The sequence below is a fragment of the Hyla sarda genome, chromosome 10 (assembly GCF_029499605.1).
Source record: "Hyla sarda isolate aHylSar1 chromosome 10, aHylSar1.hap1, whole genome shotgun sequence".
Classification (NCBI taxonomy): domain Eukaryota; kingdom Metazoa; phylum Chordata; class Amphibia; order Anura; family Hylidae; genus Hyla; species Hyla sarda.
The window spans coordinates 105,798,402-105,823,084 of record NC_079198.1 but is presented as its reverse complement, the minus strand read 5'-3'; the positions used below and the strand labels follow the sequence as shown (position 1 = coordinate 105,823,084).

General features: G+C 46.6%; 1 protein-coding gene across 1 annotated transcript in view; it reads right to left on the bottom strand.

Moving 5' to 3' along the window:
- ANKRD65 (ankyrin repeat domain 65) overlaps positions 1–13,133 on the bottom strand; it is a 104,447-nt gene extending 91,314 nt beyond the window's left edge. The window contains exon 1 of the mRNA XM_056542533.1: positions 13,074–13,133. The gene's annotated coding sequence lies outside the window, so the exon portion shown is untranslated. The remainder of the gene's footprint in view (positions 1–13,073) is intronic.
- Between the last annotated feature and the right edge of the window lie 11,550 nt (positions 13,134–24,683).

Here is a 24,683-nt window from a genome sequence, read left to right as displayed (position 1 = left end):
TCAGCTGGGACACGAGCGGAGGTCCTCTTACCTTCCTCCGGCGTGTCCCTTTGGCGATTGATTGCTCCAAGCCTGAGATGCAGGCTTGAGCAATCGACCGCCAATAACACTGATCAATGCAAAGCTATGGCTTTGCAGTGAACAGTGTATAAGATCAGTGTGTGCAGTGTTATAGTCCCCTATGGGAGCTATAACAGTACAAAAAAGTGTAAAAAAAAGTTAATAAATGATATTTAACCCTTTCTCTAATAAAAGTCCAAATCACCCCCCTTTTCCCATAAAAAAATGTAAATAAAAATAAATATAAACCTATGTGGTATCGCCGCGTGTAAATGTGCAAACTATAAAAATATATCATTAATTAAACCGCACGGTCAATGGCGTGCGCGCAAAAAAATTCCAAAGTCCAAAATAGTGCATTTTTGGTCACTTTCTATATCATGAAAAAATTAATTAAAAGCGATCAAAAAGTCAGATCATTACAAAAATGGTACCGCTAAAAACATCGGATCAGAGCGCAAAAAATGAGCCCTCATACCGCCCCATACGTGGAAAAATAAAAAAAAGTTATAGGGGTCAGAAATGACCATTTTAAACGTATTAATTTTCCTGCATGTAGTTATGATTTTTTTCCAGAAGTGTGACAAAATCAAACCTGTATAAGTAGGGTATCATTTTAATCATATGGACCTACATAGCAAATATAAGGTGTCATTATTACCGAAAAATGTACTGCGTAGAAACAGAAGCCCCCAAAAGTTACAAAATGGCATTTTTTCTTCAATTTCGTCTCACAATGATTTTGTTTTTCCTTTTCGCCGTAGATTTTTGGGTAAAAAGCCAGATGTCACTGCAAAGTAGAATTGATGGCGCTAAAAAAAAAACATCATATGGATTTTTAGGTGCAAAATTTAAAGGTTTATGATTTTTAAAAGGTGAAGAGGAAAAAACGAAAGTGCAAAAAATGGAAAAACCCATGGTCCTTAAGGGGTTAAGGCTGCAGGGTGTACATGTACGTCCCAATGCCTTAAGTGGCTTTGAAGCGTTCTCAGGAGCTGTGCTCACGTCAGAGCAGAGTGTCGGCTAGCATCATACTGCCGCTGCCTGGTATTTAACCCTTTTGACGTTGTGATCAATACAAATTGCCGTGTCTAAAGTAAAAATGAAACTTGCCTGTAGCTCAGTGAAGCTAAAGGTGCGTTCACAAGGCCGTTTGCCCCCCGTTTTTTTATCCCTGTTTCAGCTCCGTTTTTGCAGATTGTAAACAGATTAAAAACGGTTTAAAAAAAATCCCATTCATGTTAATGGGATTTTTTACAATCCGTTTACATCCATCTGCACCCGTTTGCACTCATGGAAGAAAAAAACAGCACATGCAGTATTTTTTCTTCTGTTAAAAAAAACGGAAGAACACACGGACATCATAATTTTAACATTGAAGTCTATGGCAAACGGATGAACCTTTAATGTCATCCGTTTGCACCCGGGTTTAAAATATTAGTAATTACATCTGAGCATGCTCAGAAGAGGTGACATCAGCAGACTCCTACAGTGTTGTGGGACTACTACTACTCTCATCATGGAAACAAGTCTGTTCCATGATGGGAGTAGTAATTCCCCGGCTACGGGAGTCTGCCAGTGGCTGGGGGGGGGGGGGGACTACATTAGTGTTTGTACTACTATCCCCATCATGGATCAGACTCCATGATGGGGGTAGTAGTACAGTAGTACAGTGGCTGAGGGATTGATCGCACTGTGTCTCACTTCTGAGACCCGATCCGATCAGAAGTTATTAAACATTAGGGGTTAATATCACCTTGCCCCTGGGGTCAAAACCATCAGCCCCATCTACCTACACCGCTACACCCCGTGGTCCCGCTATTCTCCATGACTCACCAAATGTTACTGCAGGTATAGGAATGACCATCCTATATGTACAACTACACACTACCCCCACTACCCTTTTTTTATTTTTTTATTTACGAGACTTTTACTGTATGTGAAATAGCACTCTTATGTTGCTTAGTTGCACTTTTGTTATTAGATAATGACATATGGCATCAAGGAGTTAGCCCCATTTGCACTTCCTATTTCACCCCCATTTTTCCAGAATTCCCCAAAATCTTCTAGCATATAGGGTGGCGTATTATAATTAGCTCCCTGTATAGGCCTAACTTTTCCTGACAACAAGATATTAAATGGTCGTAAAGGGGTACTCCGGTGGAAATTTTTTTCAGACTCTGTTCCATGATGGGGGTAGTAGTACAGTGGCTGAGGGATTGATCGCACTGTGTCTCACTTCTGAGACCCGATCCGATCAGAAGTTATTAAGCAGGGGAGCGGGCGACATGGTCCGCAACCCTGCGATCACCGATGTACTGTATTTTACTTTCAGTTTTTAAATTCCCCCCGGGGAGCTCTGAATGGCCTGTACTGAGGAGCCAATCAGGGCTCCCTGCAGGGATTTTTTAAATGGACAATGTATATTAAAAGCGTTGTGGGGGGCAAGATATATAGCGCTATATATCTAGCCCCCAGCGCATTTATAAAGATATAACCCCCGCCAGCGCCAAAATATATACCCCCCAGTATATATATATATGTGTGACCCCCCGCCAGTGCATTTATAATGTAACCCCCACCTGCGCCTTTATAATTATATACCCCCCGCCAGCACATTTATCAATATATACCCCCCGCTAGCGCATTTATGTGAGCCCCCGCTGGCGCATATGTCATTACTGCAGCGCGATGTATGAATAGTATTTTACTCGCAGAGCATCACACCAGCCGCTGCCGGCGCAATGCTGCTGATATAATACTATTCATACATTGCGCTGCAGCCTGCAGGGGCATATTATGTAGGAGGGCTGTGGGGGCCAGGCAGGCTGCAGCGCGATGTATAAATAGTATTCTATCAGTAGTATCGCGCCGGCAGTGGCTGGTGTGATGCTCTGCGAGTGAAATACTATTCATACATCGCGCTGCAGTAATGACATATGCGCCAGCGGGGGCTCACATAAATGCGCTGGCGGGGGTATATAATTATAAAGGCACAGGCGGGGGTTACATTATAAATGCGCTGGGGGGGAGTCACCCATATATACATACTGCGGGGGTATATATTTTTGCGCTGGCGGGGGTTATATCTTTATAAATGCGCTGGCGGGCTAGATATATAGCACTATATATCTTGCCCCCCACAGCGCTTTTAATATACATTGTCCATTTAAAAAATCCCTGCAGGGAGCCCTTATTGGCTCCTCAGTACGGGCCATTCAGAGCTCCCCGCGGGGAATTTAAAAATGAAAATAAAATACATCGGTGATCGCAGGGTTGCGGACCATGCCGCCCGCTCCCCTGCTTAATAACTTCTGATCGGGTCTCAGAAGTGAGATCCGGTGCGAGCAATCCCTCAGCCCCTGTACTACTACCCCCATCATGGAACAGAGTCTGATCTATGATGGGGGTAGTAGTACAAGCACTAATGTAGCCTCCCCAGCCACCGGCAGACTCCTGCAGCCAGGAACTACTACTCCCCCCATGGAAACAAGTCTGTTCCATGATGGGAGTAGTACCAGTCCTGGCTGCGGGAGTCTGTAGGTGGCTGATTTTTTCATTACAAAAAAAACAAAAAACATTAAAAACGGTTACAAACGCTTCAAAAAGGATACCCGTTTGATCAGCCGTTTCTATCAGTTTTTTCAAATCCAATTTTTTTAAACGGAACGGGGGCAAGCGGCCATGTGAACGCACCCTTACAGATCATGTTGCGGGGGTTCTGTGAGCTAAAATGGGGGAGGAGGGTTCCCTTTTTACCATAAAGTGCTCTGCAAAAAGTTGCTAAATTGTTTGTGGGTGGAAATTTATAAGAAAACTGCAATCATTTTTAGGTTTCACAGATGTTAAGGTGTCATTAAAGTACAAATGGTCACGCAAAAAACAAGCCCTTGTATGGGTCTGTAGGGGGACAAATGAAGAAAAAGTTATGGATTTTAAAAAGAAAGGTGGAAATAACGATAATTTCCTGAGTGATTAGGGCCAAAATGGTTAAAGGGTAGAATTAAAAGAGCCATTTTCTTTTCTCTTGGAAAGGGGACCAAAACATGACCTTGGGTAACCTGACATGACTGGTTGTCTGAATGGTCTTGTTTTTTTGATGTGTGACGGCATGAAATTACTTAAAGGGGTACTCTGCTGTAAATATCTTTTCCCCTATCCAAAGGATAGGGGATTAGATGTTTGCAGGGGAATACCCCTTTAAGGGCTCCCTGACCAACTTCTGCATTAACCATTTACATCAGTACTTTTACAGCTTTACTAGGCATAATGAGAAATGAATGCTCCTCACAAATGGATGCCCAAAAACCACTCTGGCCTCACAAACATTAGGGGTTAATATCACCTTGCCCCTGGGGTCAAAACCATCAGCCCCATCTACCTACACCGCTACACCCCGTGGTCCCACTATTCTCCATGACTCACCAAATGTTACTGCAGGTATAGGAATGACCATCCTATATGTACAACTACACACTACCCCCACTCCCCTTTTTTTATTTTTTATTTACGAGACTTTTACTGTATGTGAAATAGCACTCTTATGTTGCTTAGTTGCACTTTTGTTATTAGATAATGACATATGGCATCAAGGAGTTAGCCCCATTTGCACTTCCTATTTCACCCCCATTTTTCCAGAATTCCCCAAAATCTTCTAGCATATAGGGTGGCGTATTATAATTAGCTCCCTATATAGGCCTAACTTTTCCTGACAACAAGATATTAAAGGGTCGTAAAGGGGTACTCCGGTGGAAATTTTTTTTTTCCAAATCACCTGGTGCAAGAAAGTTAAACAGATTTGTAAATCACTTCTATTTAAAAATCTTAACCCTTCTAGAACTTATCAACTGCTATATACTACAGATATAGTACAGAGAAATTTGTCTTAATAGTTTTAAGGAGTACCCATTTAAATATAAGCATACGTAAAAAAATATGTATGACATGGTCCTCCGGTTGATTAGATTTTCAATTGATCGGTTGTTCTATGCATTGGAACAAGTGCTGCTTAGCGGGTTGCAGGCGTTAGTGTCAAGCGGGGGTTTGGGGGCTGGGGGGGGTCGCCTGCAATAGTTTGGGGGGCTGGCGGTTTAGCACAGGACCCGGCCCTGGGGGGTACCTCGTCCAGTGGGGGCGCAGCGGTGGTGATGGACCCAGTAAGGAAGCGGGGGTATGTGGGATGAGTGAGGTTCCCCCTGAGGTGTTGAGCGGTGTAGTTCCTGCGGGGCCGTCGGTTGTGTTACCTGCATCTGGGGTGGCCGGGATGTGTGTTTGGCTGACCAAGCGAGGGGGGAGGTGTACGTCTGTTATGAGGGCCCATTGGGGGCGCATCTTAAGGCAGAGGTACGGGAAAAAATTTGGAGAGGGGAGTATGTGGAAATTTAATTTAGATACGGTTAGGTTGGATGAGGGTAAGAGGAGGCTTAAGGAGGAACAGAGGCGGTATCGTTTGATTCCGCGCTCTTTTTCTAACTGGCTGCAGGCGTTTGCTATCCTGGCCAGTGTTGTGGGGGAGAAGGCACCGGAACATTGTTCTGGCCTTTTCTGCTACATGAATGCTATAGGGGAGGCATATCGTACCTATGGCAGGACCGCCTGTCTACGTTATGATGAACAATTTTGGCAGAGGATGGTAGTGTGCCCCTCCTTGCGGTGGGACCACAAGGATATTGGTTTGTGAATGCGGCTTATGGGCACTCCGCGGATGGTTCAGCAGTTCTTTTGTGAGGGAGGCAGGGGGTCAGGCCCCGCTAGGTCCGGGGGTGGTGCGAAAGGGGTGTGCTGGCAATTTAATGAAGGGAACTGTAAATTTGTGACGGAGTGCCGTTTTTGGCACGAGTGTTCCGGGTGTGGCGGGGCCCACGGCCTGTCACGATGTTTCAAGAAGGGAGTCGGGAAAGCTGGCGATGCTTACTTTAAGAGGGGCGACGCCGGTGGCGGTGGAAAGGATGGCGCCGTTTCTCGACCGTTACCAAATAGAGCCGCAGCTGAGTTGCTGCGTAAGGGGTTTTCGTATTCCTAGCGTTGCGAGTGTTTCGGTTGGGGCGGTGCGGAATTTGGTTTCCGCTCGGCTCCGTCCAGGGTTGGTTGAGGAGAAATTGTTCAAGGAGGTGCAGTTTGGCCGCATGGCGGGGCCCTTTGGTTTCCCGCCGTTGCCTGACTTGCGGGTTTCATCGTTGGGGCTGGTGCCCAAGAAGGAACCCAATAAGTTTTGCCTCATTCATCACCTCTCGGTGAATGACGGTACTGATCCGGCACTTTGTGCTGTGTCGTATACGTCGTTTGATGCCGCCCTGGTGTGGGTGAGGCGTTACGGTGCGGGGGCATTGCTGGCAAAGATGGACATTGAGGCGCCTTCTTCCGGTCCATCCGGATAGTTTCCACCTGTTGGGTTGCTGCTTGGAGGGGCAGTATGTTGTTGACCTTTGCCTCCCCATGGGGTGTTCCGTTTCCTGCTCCTATTTTGAACACTTCAGTTCGTTCTTGGAGTGGGTAGTTAAGCGGGAGTCCCGGGTTAATTCTGTGCTGCATTACCTGGACGACTTCTTGTTGTCAGTCCTTGGTTTGTGCTTTCTTGCTGCAAGCCATGGAGCGGGTGGCAGCTTGGTTTGCGGTTCCGCTGGCCCCCGACAAGACGGAGGGGCCCGCAACGGTTGTTACGTTTTTAGGGATAGTTATAGACACGGTGGCTATGGAATGCAGGTTGCCTGCAGACAAGCTCGGGGAGTTGAAGCTGGCGGTGGAGCATGGGTGCCGGGCGCAGAAGCTGAGGTTGCGGGAGGTTCAGGTGCTCTTGAGGAGGTTGAATTTTGCTTGTAGAATCATGCCTATGGGGAGGGTGTTCTGCGGCGGCTACGGCTGGGGTGGAGCGGCCGCCCCATTTCATTCGCCTTTCTGCAGACAACGGCCGGTCGCTCATCATGGACAAGCCGGTTTCTAATGGGGACCTGGATCTCTTTACAGATGCTGCTGGTAGTTGCGGGTTTGGAGCTTACTTGGGGGGTCAATGGTGTGCAGGTTCCTGGCCTGAGGCTTGGAAGACGGCCAGGCTGATGAGGAATCTGGCATTATTGGAGCTGTTTCCCATTATTGTAGCAGTGGAGATTTGGGGCGATTCATTGAGAGGCAGGAAGGTGTGTTTCCACTGCAACAATATGCGAGTGGTCCAGGCCATTAATGGAAAGACGGCGAATTCACCGCCAGTGGTTAATTTGCTGCGTAGGCTATTGCTGAAGGGGCTTGAGCTGAATTCACACTCTGTCGCTATGCATATCCCTGGGGCTGCTAATGAGGTCGCTGATGCTCTCTCGTTTTCAGTGGGAGCGTTTTCAAGAGTTGGCGCCGGAGGCTGCGGAGGGGTCGGTCCCCTGTCCCGACTAGCTGTGGAATCTGGTGTAGCATTGGCCATGGGTCTGGTCAGCCGGTCCGTGAGTGGGGATACCTGGGCGGCGTATCGTCGCTGGTGGGCGGATTGGGAGGCGTTGGTTGATCGTTTGTACCTGGGGGCGGCCGATTCGGAATGGGAGGTGGCTATTCTTTTTTATGTGGGCAGGGCATTTTGTGAAGGGGTCTCCCCTTTGGGGCTGGGCCGGCGGCTGTTGGCCATTGCTTTTTGGTTCAAGCGAAGGGGCTTCCGGACGTTACAAAATGCTTTCTGGTTCGGCAGACTGTTAAGGGTTTTCGGAAAGGGGTCATTCATAGGGATACCAGGAAGCCGGTGTCTTTTTAGTTATTGGTGGAATTGGGGTGGCGTTTGGGGTGGCTTTCGCTCTGGCGTTTTTTGGGGAGTTTCGGATTTCGGAGCTGGTGGCTCCCAGTAAAACTCGGTCTGGGGGACTTCTTTTTGCGGACGTCCGGCTTGTAAAGGGGGTTTTGGAATGTCTGCTGCGCCATTCCAAGACGGACCAAGCCGGCAGGGGGAGGGTGGTAAGGTTGGCCTAGTTGGAAGGGTCGGAGGTGTGCCCGGTGGCTTGCTACAGGGAGTTCTTGTCGGTGCGTCCACCGGGTTTGGGTCCTCTTTTAGTGCATGCCGATGTTTTTTTTTGTCCCGCTTCCAATTCACAGCGGTCTTCCGCAAGTGCTTGCGAGAGGCTGGCTATGGGGCGGAGGAATACAGCTCTCATTCCTTTAGGATTGGCTCGGCGACCGAGGCGTCTCGGTGGGGGTTGGGGCCCGAATTAAGCGCATTGGGAGATGGGACTCTGATCGTTTTAAACTGTATCTGCGGCCTCATTTGCTGTGATTACTCTGTTTGTTCCGTGGCTGGTATCTGTTTTTTCTTTTCTTTCAGGTTCGTTGAAGTGATTGGTCTGGATCGTGGGGCATTCTTACATGTCCAGGGTGGAGTCATGAGCTGCCGTCCGGCCTACTGGTCGGCAACTGGGGTTTCCATGGGAGGAGATGGAGGTACGGTGGCATGCGGTGGCCGGAGCTGTTGCCTTGCGTCCACTACTATGCTAGGATGGATAAGGATCCTGACATTGTGGTGGTGCACCTTGGGGGTAACGAATGGGGTTTTCGCTCATCAAGGGTGTTGCTGCGGGACATGAAGCTTGATCTGCTTTGTTTGTGGTCGGCCATGCCTGGGCTAAAATTTATTTGGTCTGACATGGTGCCAAGGAAGAAGTGGAGAAGAGCTAGATCAGTGGCTGGGCTGAACAGGGCTAGGGCCAAAGTGAAAAAGGCGATTGGTCAGTTTGTGGCCCGGAATGGCGGTATAATTGTTTGGAACAGGGAGCTGGAGAAGGGAGAACCCAAGTTCATGGATTTGGACGGGGTACACCTTAATATGTTTGATATGGATCTTTGGTTGCTGGAGATCAAGGAGGCGGTAGGACGCGCAGTGTCTGTGTGCCAGAATGCAGTCGGGTAAGGGGTCACCCGCCTGAGTTGTGGAAGGGGCAGGAGAAGGACCTAGAGGTATCACTGTACGGTGGTAATTTGGAAGGTAATATGGGGCATGGAGGTACACACCCCGGTGGCACGGTCTCTGTGGCTAGGGGGGTCCAGAGAGGATACAGAGCTCTGAAGGGGGTTCTCCCAGGCCAGGTGTTGGACGGCTGGGAGTAAAAGTAGGAGGCCCAAGGAAGTTAATGGATGGATTTGGAAACTGGAGTGGATGGTGCCTCTGGTTCCTCTTCTATGTTATTTATGTTTCAAATGGAGTTGTTCAAGTTTTCATTGTTGTATGATGTTCAAACAGAGTTATTTATAAAAGTTACAATGTTTTAATTGTTGGAAAATAAAATTGGGCTGCTGTGGCCTTTGCACCAAAAATTATGTGTTTGTCTTTAATGGTAGGGGATGGTTGGGTATAGGGGTTAGAGAGCCGAGACCAGGCAGCTAGAATCTCCCATAGTCAAGTAAGCCCTGGAGGGAAAAGTATTGGACCGCAAGGGCACATGACAGGGGAATGATGGCCGGCAGTGAAGGGGTTAACTGGAGGGTTAATAGAGTAGCAGGGATTGGCGGGGGAAATAAGGAGAGGAGCAAGCAGGAACTCAAGCCCGGACAGGAAAAGGCAGTTGGTGTAGCGACGGTGAAGAAGCCCGCCCACCCGCCCCTGTTTGGTTACTTTGTCACGGCAGCGGAAGGCGCAGGAGAAGGACCTAGAGGCATCACTGCACGGTGGTAATTTGGAAGGTAATATGGGGCGTGGAGGTACACGCCCCGGTGGTACGTTCTCTGTGGCTAGGGGGGCCCAGAGAGGATACGGGGCTCTGAAGGGGGTGCTCCAAGGCCAGGTGTTGGATGGCTGGGAGTAAAAGTAGGAGGCCCTAGGAAGTTAATGGATGGATTTGGAAACTGGAGTGGACAGTGCCTCGCCGCAATCTTCTGCATCAGCCGGCGATAGGCTGAGCACTATGTGACGCTTCGTTACACCTGGAAGTATGAAGGAGATGGACCGGAGGACCGATCGGCTGTAGTGACGCTCCGCAGGAACCCAGGAAGGTGAGAGATGGTTCATTTTCATTTATTTTGCAGCCCGGGCAGGACGGAGCAGGAATACTCTGCACTAGAGTACAAGTTTAAGTTTCAAATGGGGTTGTTCAAGTTTTCATTGTTGTATAATGTTCATAAAGAGTTATTTATAAAAGTTACAATGTTTTAATTGTTGGAAAACAAAATTGGGCTGCTGTGGCCTTTGCCCCAAAAATATGTGTTTGTCTTTAATGGTGGGGGATGGTTGGGTATAGGGGTTAGAGAGCCGAGACCAGGCAGCTAGAATCTCCCATAGTCATGCCTCCAGTTGTTGCAGAACTACAACTCCCAGCATGCCCAGACAGCCGAAGGGCACGTTGGGAGTTGTAGTTATGCAACAACTGGAGGAGAACAGTTTGAAGACCACTGTGCAGTGGTCTCCAAACTGTAGCCCTCAAGATGTTGCAAAACTTCAACTCCAAGCATGCCCAGACTGCCCTGGCATGCTGGGAGCTGTAGTTCGCAACATCTGGACTGTCTGGGCATTCTGAGAGTTGTAGTTTTGCAGCATCAGGAAGGGCTACAGTTTGGAGACCACTGCACAGTGGTCTCCAAACTGTGGCCCTCCAGATGTTGCAAAACCTCAAATCCCAGCATGCCCAGACAGTCAAAGGCTGGTAAATAGGTGTAATACCAGGCACAGCCAATGGCAAATATAAGCTGTTGTGCTTGGTAACCTGTGAAGGGGACACTGATGTTTGTGGAGGTGCTGTTGGTCGGACCCCTACTGGGAAGATATTGATGAACTATCCTAAAGATATCATTATCATAGTCCCAAAAGACCCTTTTAATCTGTTTTCTTCTTCTGTGGAATCTTCTTTGCTCCTCATATTCGTCAATGAGCCTTGGGTGCCCATGACCCTGTTGCTAGTTCTCCAGTTGTTCTTCTGTTGGACCATGTTTGGTAGATACCACCCACTGCAGACAGGGAACACCCCACAATATTTGCCTGGGAGCTCAGCTTTATTTCTTAAATTACACTGGAAAAATGCTGAGCTCTGACTGGTTGCTATGGGCAACAACAACATTTTATAGGTAAGAAAGTAAGAAAACAGAAAGACGACCTGCACACCCCCCCTACCCCCAACCCAAACCTGCTGTACACCAAAGTGTATACTCATAGTGGATAAATAAAACATACATTAAAATATAGAAAACAATATTTATTATAAAATAAATATTTGGTTTAAATATGCTGAAACTTTCTGAGAAGATAGTTTGCTTGGTTGCACATTGCTATGAAGAGTATGGAAGGTGTCAGATGGGCGTCCTCTCCTGCACAATTCTGGATGAGGTAAAGTTTGGATGAGGTAACATCTGAACACCAGTATACAGTAAGTACAAGAAACATAGCAGAGCAGGCTCTCCATACAAACGATGGTGATCCTTCCTGAAACATATCGTAAATAGGTATGACAGCCATTAGTGGATAATCTATAGCGGCTACAAAAACAACTAAAATATTATCCAAACGTATGCCGACATACTACTGGCAGCGTAAGCTTTCAGGAGGCAATTGGAAGAAGAGTCAGAAAGGGTAATATAGCAGGGCTCTGTGGTCAGTCCGGATATATCGAGAGGGAGAAAGAGGAACCGAGCAGGACAGGAGAGATGAGGACAAAAGAATAGCGGGAGGACAAGGGTATAGGAAAGAGGATAGGAAAGTGAGAGCAGGCACAAAGTGAGAGTACATACCTCGTGAGCTGAGCCAGCACGATCCACCTGGATGAGGTAACGTTTATCCCAAACTGGAATCTTGTGTTATATGGAGCCAGGACACCCGATGAGTCTTCATGAGATCCTCAGATGTCAGGAGCCTCAGATTGTATAGATGTCAGGAGCCTCAGATTGTATAGATATCAGGAGCCTCAGCTGTTATAGATGTCAGGAGCCTCAGATTGTATAGATATCAGGAGCCTCAGATGTTATAGATGTCAGGAGCCTCAGATTGTATAGATGTCAGGAGCCTCAGATTGTATAGAAGCCGGGGGGAGCCTCAGATTGTATAGATGTCAGGAGCCTCAGATGTCAGGAACCTCAGATTATATAGATGTCAGGAACCTCAGATTATATAGATGTCAGGAACCTCAGATGTCAGGAACCTCAGATGTCAGGAACCTCAGATGTCAGGAACCTCAGATGTCAGGAACCTCAGATGTCAGGAACCTCAGATGTCGGGAGCCTCAGATGTCGGGAGCCTCAGATGGTTTAGATGTCTGGAGCCTCAGATGTTATAGATGTTATTGGGAAACTCTAGTGATGGAAATTGAGTTCCCAATAGATGTTACAGAAAAAAAAAAAAAAAAAATGGAGATACAGCTTCATCAGGATCGAGAGACATCCCTCATCACACAGGACCCATCTGGCTCATACGTGAACTGCTCAGGATCAGGACTGACGTCCGTCATAATGCAGTCCCCGTCTTTGTCGAAGGTGAACTGTGGAGAGTTCTGCTGTTGCTGTCTTCTCGCCCTCAGCTGTATTCTCACCGCTCTGATGGTACACCTCCCAGACTCCATCCTGGCCATCTTCTCCCCGCCTCTCTCACTCCCACTGGACTCCATCATTTTTCGCTTCATAGCTCCGCTATCCACTCCTCACACTCAAACTGAGCAACCCACACAGTTGTCAGGCAGCGCGGGCCCTTTTACCACGATGCTTTATTGTGACATCACATGTGTGACATCACATGACATTACAGGCTGTGCTAGGCCTCTAGTTTAAATCATTAATGTGTATGTATATATATATATAATATGAATTTATGGTAACTAAATTTCCATATTGGACGGGGCCCTTCATTCCTAGGTCTATAAGGGGCCCCTGATCACTTATAATGGATTATTCTTCCAGCTGTATGTGCTGTGTGTCCTGCACTGTGCGCTGGATTATATTACCTACTGTCATTCAGAGCCTGATGTAAATGATGTACAGCAGCCAAACCTCAGCTTCTTCTGCTGCTTAACTTTCATTTCTCAAAAATTGTGAGAAAATAAATAAGAAAAAAAAAAAAAACTTCTCGTTACACTTACAGTAAGGACATGCTGGCAGTTGTAGTCGTGCGGCAGGGGAAGGTGATAAGCTTGTCACCCGCCTGCACATCTCCCGCTCGTGCCGCATGACTACAACTTCCAGCATGTCATGCGACACGGGCGGGAGATGTGCTTGTCTCCTGCCTCCACTGCACGACTACAACTCCCAACATGTCCTTACTGTAAGGGTATGCTGGGAGTTGTAGTTGTGGGACAGGTGACAAGCTTGTAACCTGCCTGCACATCTCCTGCCCGAGCAACTAAAACTCCCAGCATGTCCTTACTGTAAGAGCATGCTGGAAGTTGTAGTCATGCTGCAAGGGCCGGTGACAAGGGAGCCAGGGAAGCTTTCAGCATTGTGCTCCGCTCCCTGGCTTCCCAGCGGGGAAAATGGGTACGGCTCTGTAATTTCATATTTTTCCCGTTGGCAGCCCGGGGCGGACTGACGGGCTGGTCCATTTGGACGCTGTCCGAAAGCACCGGCCGGGAAAAGGGCCCGCTGTCCGCCGCTTACCATATGAAATCTTAAAAATATATATATATATACAGCTGCATGGACCCAAAACAGGGCGGCCTGGCCAGGTGGGTGGCTTATGGATTGTATAGTTAGTTGTATGTATCTTCTACCTGCCTTTCACCGCTCCCTACATGATGGCACAGTCTGACTTATGAGTTATATCTGAAATATAACTTATATCTCTGACTGTGCCGTCATGTAGGGGGTGGTGAAAGGCAGGTAGAAGATGGAGTAGGCTTCCCAGCAGCACAGAGTATTTCAGACAGTCTGAGTCACCACAGTTCCCTCCAGAAATACTCTGTGCTGCTGTGCTATTTCTTTAATAAATCTAAGAGGCCTCAGCCTCACCCAAGCAGGGGGCAAAAAAGGTAACGTGTGTGGCTTATAAAAGGACCAGTTATTATTTTTTACCTGCCTTTCACCGCTCACTATATGATGGCACAGTAAGAGATGAGTTATATATCTGACTGTGCCATCATATAGGGAGCGGAGAAAGGCAGGTTCTCTGGTGGGAAAACTTTTTTTTTTTTTTAATCAACCGGTGCCAGAAAGTTTAAACAGATTTGTAAATTACTTCTATTAAAAACAATCTTAATCCTTCCAGTACTTATTAGCAGCTGTATACCACAGAGGGAATTCTTTTCCTTTTGGATTTCTCTTCTGTCACGACCACGGTGCTCTGCTGACACCGATGTCCATGTCAGGAACTGTCCAAAGCAGGAAAAATTCCTCCCCATAGCAAACATATGCTGCACTGGACATTTCCTAAAATGGACAGAGGTGTCAGCAGAGAGCACTGTGGTCATGACAGAAAATAAATCCAAAAAGAAAAGAATTTCCTCTGTAGTATGCAGCCGCTAATAAGTACTGGAAGGATTAAGATTTTTTAATAGAAGTCATTTAAAAATCTACAATACAGAAATTTAGGTGCACTAATGTGGTGGATGTATACAATGACATTGGCTATCCCTCAACACTGATGTTAAAATTGAGACATTCGCCAGTGTATCCTTATATGAAGGACACACCAGAGCCCGCACACCAACGCCATTTGGGGTTGAGCACCTCCAGCCATTTGAGACCACGTTTTTTGTTGTCATTTACAAATCTGTTTAACTTTCTGGCACCAGTTGATTTCAATTTTTTTTTTTTTCCATCGGAGTACCCCTTTAAGGTGGGTGAAGGCTGGAGCCAAGTTGAACTGGGTATCACACACAGAGATCCCAAGTTGGCATAAAAAGGAGGAGGATAGTTCAGTGTTTTTAAGTGCTTGGTGTAGTTAAGGTGATTGGCATTGCCTTTCCTCAAAGTACACCATAGCCTCAAGTGCACTGCACCCTCATTCTATGGCAAATATTCATGTACATACTGGGCGGGAATAGTGGCGGGGCAGAGGTGGGTGGGGCAAGGTGTGGAGTCTTGCTGGGGGCCCTTGCTTTATTTGGTCCAGGGGCCCTGAGTGGTGTCAGTCCGCCCCTGTTGGCAGCTGTGATTGGCCAGGCAGTACGGGCCAATCACGGGTCTGCCCAGGACATATGAAATTACTTAGGCACACGTGCGACTTTGTAATGGTTCAACAAGTGTTATTGAAGATTTTGTCATTATACAAAGATATACAAAATTTTGTATATAACATATAAAAGTAATTTTATAGCATATAAAGCAGATAGATCAACGAATTATATAGTACAGTATTTTGTACACAGTCTTATTTAGAAAAGAACACTGCATTTATGAGCTCTAGATAATACGCTAGGCTTGCCCTATTGTAAGCAAAAAGAAATCCCTAAATCTCTTAAGAAATCTCCCTTATACATTTATTTTTTTTAAACATATTTTTTGCAACATTTTGTGAATGTTACACATACGCAAACAGGGCACACCCCATACAGGCCTTAATGCAAAAGGGAAGCATAACAGATATTCAGTAGGAAAACATTGTAGTGTGGTAGCCCTTGGGGGGTGTATGGTAGGGATGGTATGATGTTGATATATGAGAGGTTAATATTAACCCTGTCACTCGTGATGCCAGGGTGAGGGCTGGTATGCTGAATCTATGTTCCGGCCTATCGCTGCCCTTCCCAGAAGCGATAGGTGCAATGAAATGACTGAAGGTCCACAAGCAGATTAACTTGAACTTGAATAACTTTACTGCAGTGCTTGCAATATCCAATGCGTAGTAACTGTCTCATAACAGTTCTTAGGTTGCTTAGCGACTGGCAGAAGTTGCGGACCTTGCATTAAACTTGTAGTCTCTGAATTTAGGTGATAATTGATGAGCAGATTTGTCCGGATTTAGGGGAAATATTGGGTCCGGTGATACTGCAGAGTGCTTAGGAGTTGACACCCTCTATAATTTAGATCATCCAGCCGTTGCCGCAAGGCTCAGGCCTAACTCATTGTGATTACTGCGATATAGGTCTTCTCTCATCAAGAGCCAGGAGAAAGAGAGCGAAAAGATGGCCGCCGCTCCCTTATATGGGCAGGGGGCGTGGTGATTCTGATTGGTCCGAACGTCTGCCATTCACCAGTACATGGTGGGATGGGATTACTGACGTAAGAGGGCCTCCAAAGGTCCTTAAGCTAAAACCATAGAGTTCACCCTGTCACATGACCCGCAGGTCCTGCAATGCTAATAGAAACAGGTAATTAACCATTTATATACAGAAATAATACTATATACATTATTCTATGGACAAATTAGAAATCTATATAATATAATAGAGGTGACGGACTGACTAACAGAGATTACTAAGTCCTAGGGACTCTGGCTATGGGGACCCATAGATAAATAAGTACTGTATGAAATGCGGTATTGGGACACCACAGTAGGATCCCTAGGTAACAGAACGACCCCACCCCCCAACAAGTTCTCAACACTGATCCCCTCCCCACCCACTCAACCCCCTATCCATCCTCGCATTGGCAGAGAGGATTTTGGCAAAGAACGGCCCCAATTCGTACCAATGTGGTGCACCCCTGGGGTGAATGGCGGGACCACGGGTGTTGCGGTGAGAGTGGTGGGATCAGATGTTTTTAACCACGGGGGACGGATGGTATTAACCCCTATGTGTTCGTAACGCCAGTGTGGTTTTCGGGTTCCGGAGCACCACATGCCTGGATTCAACGCTATCCCATGGGCTAGTAGTGAATAAAGAGTCCACAACCAGTTGAAGGTAAACTGGGGCTTTTCTGAATAGAAGACAGGTGTAGTTATCTTCACAGCTATGGCCAGAATTCCCAGAGATGTGACAAGGACCCAGAGGACCTCGCAGCTTGCTGGGCCAGTACTTAATAATGGAGTAATAAAATTGACTTGTAATTAGACTTGACTTGTACTATGTGCAGGACTTGACTAACTTCAGTGACAGCAACATAGACTTGTAGACTTACTGGAGAGTTGTAGCTTTGTGGTACTCCAGATGCTGAACACTTGACTCTATGGCCTCTGGTAGCTACTTCAGCAAGCATAGTCGAATAGTTCATAACTGACAGAGAGGAAGGGGACCCAGCCAAGAAGCCGCTCCGAGCCTACAGGTTCATATACTTCTGCCACTCTGCCACTGATATTCGATCTTTTTTTTAATAAATAAATGGCCAATATTTTGACTTCTTTGTCTGATTTGGTTCTCTTCTATCTGTAGCTCTTGTTTGAAACTTTGATGTAGTTTTAGGTCAAAATAATACAGAAATATATAAAAGTCTCAGGGGTTAACAAGCACCACTGTATATACCCATTACAGCCAGTGTGGTGGAAGCGCCCCCCGTGATCACACAGTAAGCTGGTAGTGTTGGTGTAGCCAGGGCTAAACTTCAAAGCTTTGGGGGTCATTTATTACCATTTGTGACTTTTCAGGTTTCAGGTTTAGTGTGTGACTGGTGCAGCTGGTGGTATTTATCAGGGTGCCTGCACCTTTTTTGTTGCTACTGCCTGCACCCAGTCCCTATTGGAGTGACGGTTGCGCAAAACTGTCTTTTGTAACAGAAGCATGTCATACATCAGTGCGGAAACTGCGCCTCGAAAACTGCGCCCACAAAACGCCAACTGGAATTGAAGTTGAAGAAAGTCATATACACCAGTGAGAGACAAATAACTTTGCAAAAATTGGGGGCTATAAATGACCCCCATTGACTATTTTGTACCCCTGCTTAAGAGGCTCACTATTCACACTCACTATCCACTAGACTTGTGCACTAGAAAAATTTTCGTTTAATTTCGTTTCGTTTTTTCGTTTTGGAAAAAAATTTCGGTTCGGCAATATTTTCGGTTTAGATTTTTCGGATACATTCGGTATTCGGGTATTTGTGTTGGTTTTTTCGGATACATTCGGTATTCGGGTACATTCGGTAAATCTTTTTAGTTTTTTTGGACTTTAGCGATCCTAATAAATAATGGAGATACCTTTTTTATTAAAATTTCGCAGGGTATCATAAAAAAATCATAATAAAAAAGATACAGTGGTGATGAAAAAAATTGTATCTAACGAAATGTATCTTTTTCATTATGAAATGTTTATTCATTTTTAACCTCTTCAGGACATAGGGCGTATGGATACGCCCTGCATCCCGAGTCCTTAAGGACCGAGGGCGTATCCATACACCCGTGGGAATTCCGGCCCCCACCGCTAGCCGGTTGGGGACCGGAGCCGGATGCCTGCTGAAATCGTTCAGCAGGCATCCCGGCATATCGCCCAGGGGGGTCATTATGCCCCCCCATGTCGGCGATCACCGCAGATCGCTGGACAATTCAGTCCAGCGATCTGCGGCGATTCCGGGTCAATCGGGTCTCCAGTGACCCGATGACCCGGAATTACTGGCTGTTCGGGGCCGTCTCTGACGGCCCCGAACAGCCAGAGCCTGCAGGGGTGAGGTGGCACTGGTGCCACCTCACGATCGCCCTGATTCGTCGGCCGGATTACCGGCCGACCAATCAGGGAGCCTGCTGCCGGTGTCACTCCCGCACCCGCTCCGCCCCTCTTCTGGAGGACGTGAGCGGGTGCGGGACGTGCACCCCGGGTGCTGGGGACCCCGATCCCCGGCGCCCCTGTTGGGATCGGGGCCCCAGGAGCAGCTGCGGCGGCGGAGACGACGAGGGGCTGACCTGCAGTGTCTGGATCGTTGGAGGTGAGTGACAGCCTCCTGCTGTTGCTTAGCAACAGCTCCCAGCATGCAAAAAGGGCATGCTGGGAGCTGTAGTTATGCAACAGCAGGAGGCAGACCACCACAACTCCCAGCATTCCCTTATGGGCATGCTGGGACTTATGGTTTTGCAACAGCTGGAGGCACATTCTTTCTATGGAAAAGTGTACCTTCAGCTGTTGTATAACTACAACTCCCAGCTTGCACAAACAGCTAAAGTGCATGCTGGGAGTTGTAGTGGTGCATCTGGTGGTTGCATAACTACAACTCCCAGCATGCCCGTTGGCTGTCGGTGACTGCTGAGAGTTGTAGTTTTGCAACAGCTGAAGGCACACTGGTTGTGAAACTCAGAGTTTTTTTTTACCTAACTCAGTGTTTCACAACCGGTGTGCCTCCAGCTGTTGCAAACTACAACTCTCAGCAGTCACCGTACACCATGCACCGTACATGCTGGGAGTTGTAGTTTTGCAACAGCTGGAGGCACACTGGTTGTGAAACACTGAGTTAGGTCACAAACTCAGTGATACATAACCAGTGTGCCTACAGTTGTTGCAAAACTGCAACTCTCAGCAGTCACCGACAGCCAACGGGCATGCTGGGAGTTGTAGTTATGCAACAGCTGGATGTCCCCCCCCCCCAATGTGAACGTACAGGGTACACTCACATGGGCGGAGGATTACAGTAAGTATCTGGCTGCAAATTTGAGCTGCCGCAAACTTTCTGCTGCAGCTCAAATTGCCAGCGAGAAACTACTGTGAACCCCCGCCCGTGCGACTGTACCCTAAAAACACTACACTACACTAACACAAAAAATAAAATAAAAAGTAAAAAACACTACATATAAACATACCCCTACACAGCCCCCCTCCCCTCCCCAATAAAAATGAAAAACGTCTGGTACGCCACTGTTTCCAGAACGGAGCCTCCAGCTGTTGCAAAACAACTCCCAGTATTGTCGGACAGCCGTTGACTGTCCAGGCATGCTGGGAGTTTTGCAACAGCTGGAGGCACCCTGTTTGGGAATCACTGGCGTAGAATACCCCTATGTCCACCCCTATGCAATCCCTAATTTAGGCCTCAAATGCGCATGGCGCTCTCACTTTGGAGCCCTGTCGTATTTCAAGGCAACAGTTTAGGGTCACATATGGGGTATCGCCATACTCGGGAGAAATTGTTTTACAAATTTTTGGTGGTATTTTCTGCTTTTACACTTTTTAAAAATGTAAAATTTTTGGGAAAACAAGCATTTTAGGTAAAAAAAAAATTTTTTTTTTACATATGCAAAAGTCGTGAAACACCTGTGGGGTATAAAGGTTCACTTAACCCCTTGTTACGTTCCCCGAGGGGTCTAGTTTCCAAAATGGTATGCCATGTGGGTTTTTTTTTGCTGTTCTGGCATCATAGGGGCTTCCTAAATGCGGCATGCCCCCAGAGAAAAATTTGCGTTCAAAAAGCCAAATGTGACTCCTTCTCTTCCGAGACCTGTAGTGCGCCAAGCAGAGCAATTTTCACCCCCATATGGGGTGTTTTCTGAATCGGGAGAAATTGGGCTTCAAATTTTTAGGGGTATTTTCTGCTATTACCCTTTTTAAAAATAAAATTTTTTTGGGAAAACAAGCATTTTAGGTAAAATTTTTTTTTATTTTTTTTACATTTGCAAAAGTCGTGAAACACCTGTGGGGTATTAAAGTTCACTTTATCCCATGTTATATTCCCCGAGGGGTCTAGTTTCCAAAATGGTATGCCATGTGGTTTTTTTTTGCTGTTCTGGCACCATAAGGGCTTCCTAAAGGTAACATGCCCCCCAAAAACCATTTCAGAAAAACGTACTCTACAAAATCCCCTTGTCGCTCCTTCCCTTCTGAGCCCTCTACTGCGCCCGCCGAACACTTTACATAGACATATGAGGTATGTCCTTACTCGAGAGAAATTGGGCTACAAATACAAGTAAAAATTTTGTCCTTTTACCCCTTGTAAAAATTCAAAAATTGCGTCTACAAGAACATGTGAGTGTAAAAAATGAAGATTGTGAATTTTCTCCTTCACTTTGCTGCTATTCGTGTGAAACACCTAAAGGGTTAAAACGCTGACTGAATGTCATTTTGAATACTTTGGGGGGTGTAGTTTTTATAATGGGGTCATTTATGGGGTATTTCTAATATGAAGACCCTTCAAATCCACTTAAATCCTGAACTGGTCCCTGAAAAATACTGAGTTTGAAAATTTTGTGAAAAATCGGAAAATTGCTGCTGACCGTTGAAGCCCTCTGGTGTCTTCCAAAAGTAAAAACATGTCAATTTTATGATGCAAACATAAAGTAGACATATTGTATATGTGAACCAAAAAAAAATGTATTCGTAATATCCATTTTCCTTACAAGCAGAGAGCTTCAAAGTTAGAAAAATGCAAAATTTTCTAATTTTTCATCAAATTTACGGATTTTTCACCAAGAAAGGATGCAAGTATCGACAAAAATTTACCACTATGTTAAAGTAGAATATGTCACGAAAAAACAATCTCGGAATCAGAATGATAACTAAAAGCATTCCAGAGTTATTAATGTTTAAAGTGACGGTGGTCAGATGTGCAAAAAACGCTCCGGTCCTTAAGGCCAAAATGGGCTCCGTCCTGAAGGGGTTAAACAGGGATCAATTTATGTGAGCGGGTAAAGCACTAAAAATGTAGCCGACAATAATGAAAATGTAGTGTGTGCGTGTTTTTCACTTTTTTTTAAAAAACATTTTTTAGGTAGTACTACTACTCCCCGCATGGAACACACTCTTCCATGATGGGAGTAGTAGTTACCTGTACTAATTGACAGATTGCTTGGGTCCCTTGCGATCATCTTGTATAATGTATAGATGCGGCGGCTGCTCTTCTATGGTCCCCTGCACTCACGTATATGTACACATATTCATATTTCCCAGATGGTTCCAGCCAATCACAGCTCTCTGTGAGAAATAGGAATATGTGTATATATACGGCCGTGCAGGGGACCATAGGAGAGCGGCCGCCGCATTCATACATTATACTGGAGCATCACAGCGGGTGTCAGGAGTGATACCTGCAATGATCTTTCCTTTACTACAAGTACTACCACTCCCAACATGGTGTACACTCTGCTCCATGCTGGGAGCTGTAGTACCTGCATTAATAGACAGATTGCAGTGGGTGTCAGAAGTTACACTCGCTGCCATATGTCTATTAATGCAGGTACTACAGCTCCCAGCATGGAGCAGAGTGTGCTCCATGTTGGGAGTATTAGTACCTGCAGTAAGGGACAGATCCCAGCGGATGTCACTCCTCCTGACACCCGCAGCGATCCTCCTGATGTGAATGTCGGGATCAGCTGTTCTCAGGACTACAGAGCCGGGAGAACAGCTGACGCTGAGCCATAGGTATACATCGTATATCTACTGCCCAGCAAGAACTTACAGTGAGCCTGCAATGTGTATACAGTATACACATTGCTGGCTCACTTAACCCCTTGCTGAGCTGTGCGCTATGCGCAAGCCCAGCAAGGGAAGAGTTAACTTACACTGCTGGACAGTGTAGGTTAACCCTTTGTGCGGTATACACTTTATACAGCTATCTATAGATAGCTGTATACAGTGTATACAGAAGACGAAGTCCAGCTTACTTCCCTCGAGTCCCGGGCCGGGTTTGTGTAGCTCCGCCCCCTAGTGATGACGTCATTAGGGGCGGAGCTACAGAAGGGAACAAGGCTAGTTTATCTGAAGCTCTGTTCACATTGTACGTTTTGTATAATGTGAACAGACCCTTCTGGCAGTGTCTACCCAGACAGGGAGACTCCAGCTGTTGCTAAACTACAACTCCCAGCATGCCCAGACAGCCAAAGGCTGTCTGGGCATGCTGGGAGTTGTAGTTTTGCACCAATTGGTGGCTCCCTGTTTGGGTAGACATTGCATCATGGGTGTTCTCCCCAGCGGACAGCGCCAAAAATGTCATAACCAATTTTTTGTGTTTTTTTTTCTTCTCGTTTCAGATCCGTGTATGCAGAGGATTACTGCGGATTCAATGGATTACAGCGGATTATTTTTTTTTCCTTTAATAAAATGGTTAACTAGGGCTGTGGGGGAGTGTTTTTTTAAATAAAATAATTTTTCCAATGTGTTGTGTTTTTTTTTTTTTTTTAATTGAATTTTCAGGGTTAGTAGCGGAAGCTGTCTTATTGACGGAATCCATTACTAGGCCAGGGCTTAGTGCTAGCCCCAAAAACAGCTAGCGCTAACCCCCAATTATTACCCCGGTACCCACCGCCACAGGGGTGCCGGGAAGAGCCGGTACCGACAGGCCCGGAGCGTCAAAAATGGCGCTCCTGGACCTAGGCGGTAACAGGCTGGCGTTATTTAGGCTGGGGAGGGCCAGTAACAATGGTCCTCACCCACCCTGGTAACGTCAGGCTGTTGCTGTTTGGTTGGTATTGTGCTGAGAATGAAAATACGGGGAACCCTATGCGTTTTTTTTTTTTATTTAAATAAAAAAATAAAAAATAAAAAACGCATAGGGTTCCCCGTATTTTCATTCTCAGCCAGATACCAACCAAACAGCAACAGCCTGACGTTACCAGGGTGGGCGAGGACCATTGTTACTGGCCCTCCCCAGCCTAAATAACGCCAGCCTGTTACCGCCTAGGCCCAGGAGCGCCATTTTGACGCTCCGGGCCTGTTGGTACCGGCTCTTCCCGGCACCCCTGTGGCGGTGGGTACCGGGGTAATAATTGGGGGTTAGCGCTAGCTGTTTTTGGGGCTAGCACTAAGCCCTGGCCTAGTAATGGATTCCGTCAATAAGACAGCGTCCACTACTAACCTTGAAAATTCAATAAAAAAATTAAAAAAACACAACACATTGGAAAAATTATTTTATTTAAAAAAACACTCCCCCACAGCCCTCGTTAACCATTTTATTAAAGGAAAAAATAAATAATCCGCCGTAATCCATCGAATCCGCAGTAATCCTCTGCATACACGGATCTGAAATGAGAAGAAAAAAACACAAAAAATTGGTTATGACATTTTTGGCGCTGTCCGCTGGGGAGAGCACCCATGATGCAATGTCTATTCAAACAGGGAGCCACCAATTGGTGCAAAACTATAACTCCCAGCATGCCCAGACAGCCTTTGGCTGTCTGGGCATGCTGGGAGTTGTAGTTTAGCAACAGCTGGAGTCTCCCTGTCTGGGTAGACACTGCCAGAAGGGTCTGTTCACATTATACAAAACGGACAATGTGAACAGAGCTTCAGATTAACTAGTCTTGTTCCCTTCTGTAGCTCCGCCCCCTAATGACGTCATCACTAGGGGGCGGAGCTACACGAACCCCGCCCGGGACCCGAGGGAAGTAAGCTGGACTTCGTCTTCTGTATACACTGTATGCAGCTATCTATAGATAGCTGTATATAGTGTATACCGCCCAAAGGGTTAACCTACACTGTCCAGCAGTGTAAGTTAACTCTTCCCTTGCTGGGCTTGCGCATAGCGCACAGCTCAGCAAGGGGTTAAGTGAGCCAGCAATGTGTATACTGTATACACGTTGCAGGCTCACTGTAAGTTCTTGCTGGGCAGTAGATATACGATGTATACCTACGGCTCAGCGTCAGCTGTTCTCCTGGCTCTGTAGCCCTGAGAACAGCTGATCCCGACATTCACATAAGGAGGATCACAGCGGGTGTCAGGAGGAGTGACATCCCTGGGATCTGTCCCTTACTGCAGGTACTAATACTCCCAACATGGAGCACACTCTGCTCCATGCTGGGAGCTGTAGTACCTGCATTAATAGACATATGGCAACGAGTGTAACTTCTGACACCCGCTGCGATCTGTCTATTAATGCAGGTACTACAGCTCCCAGCATGGAGCAGAGTGTACTCCATGTTGGGAGTATTAGTACTTGTAGTAAAGGAAAGATCATTGCAGGTATCACTCCTGACGCCCGC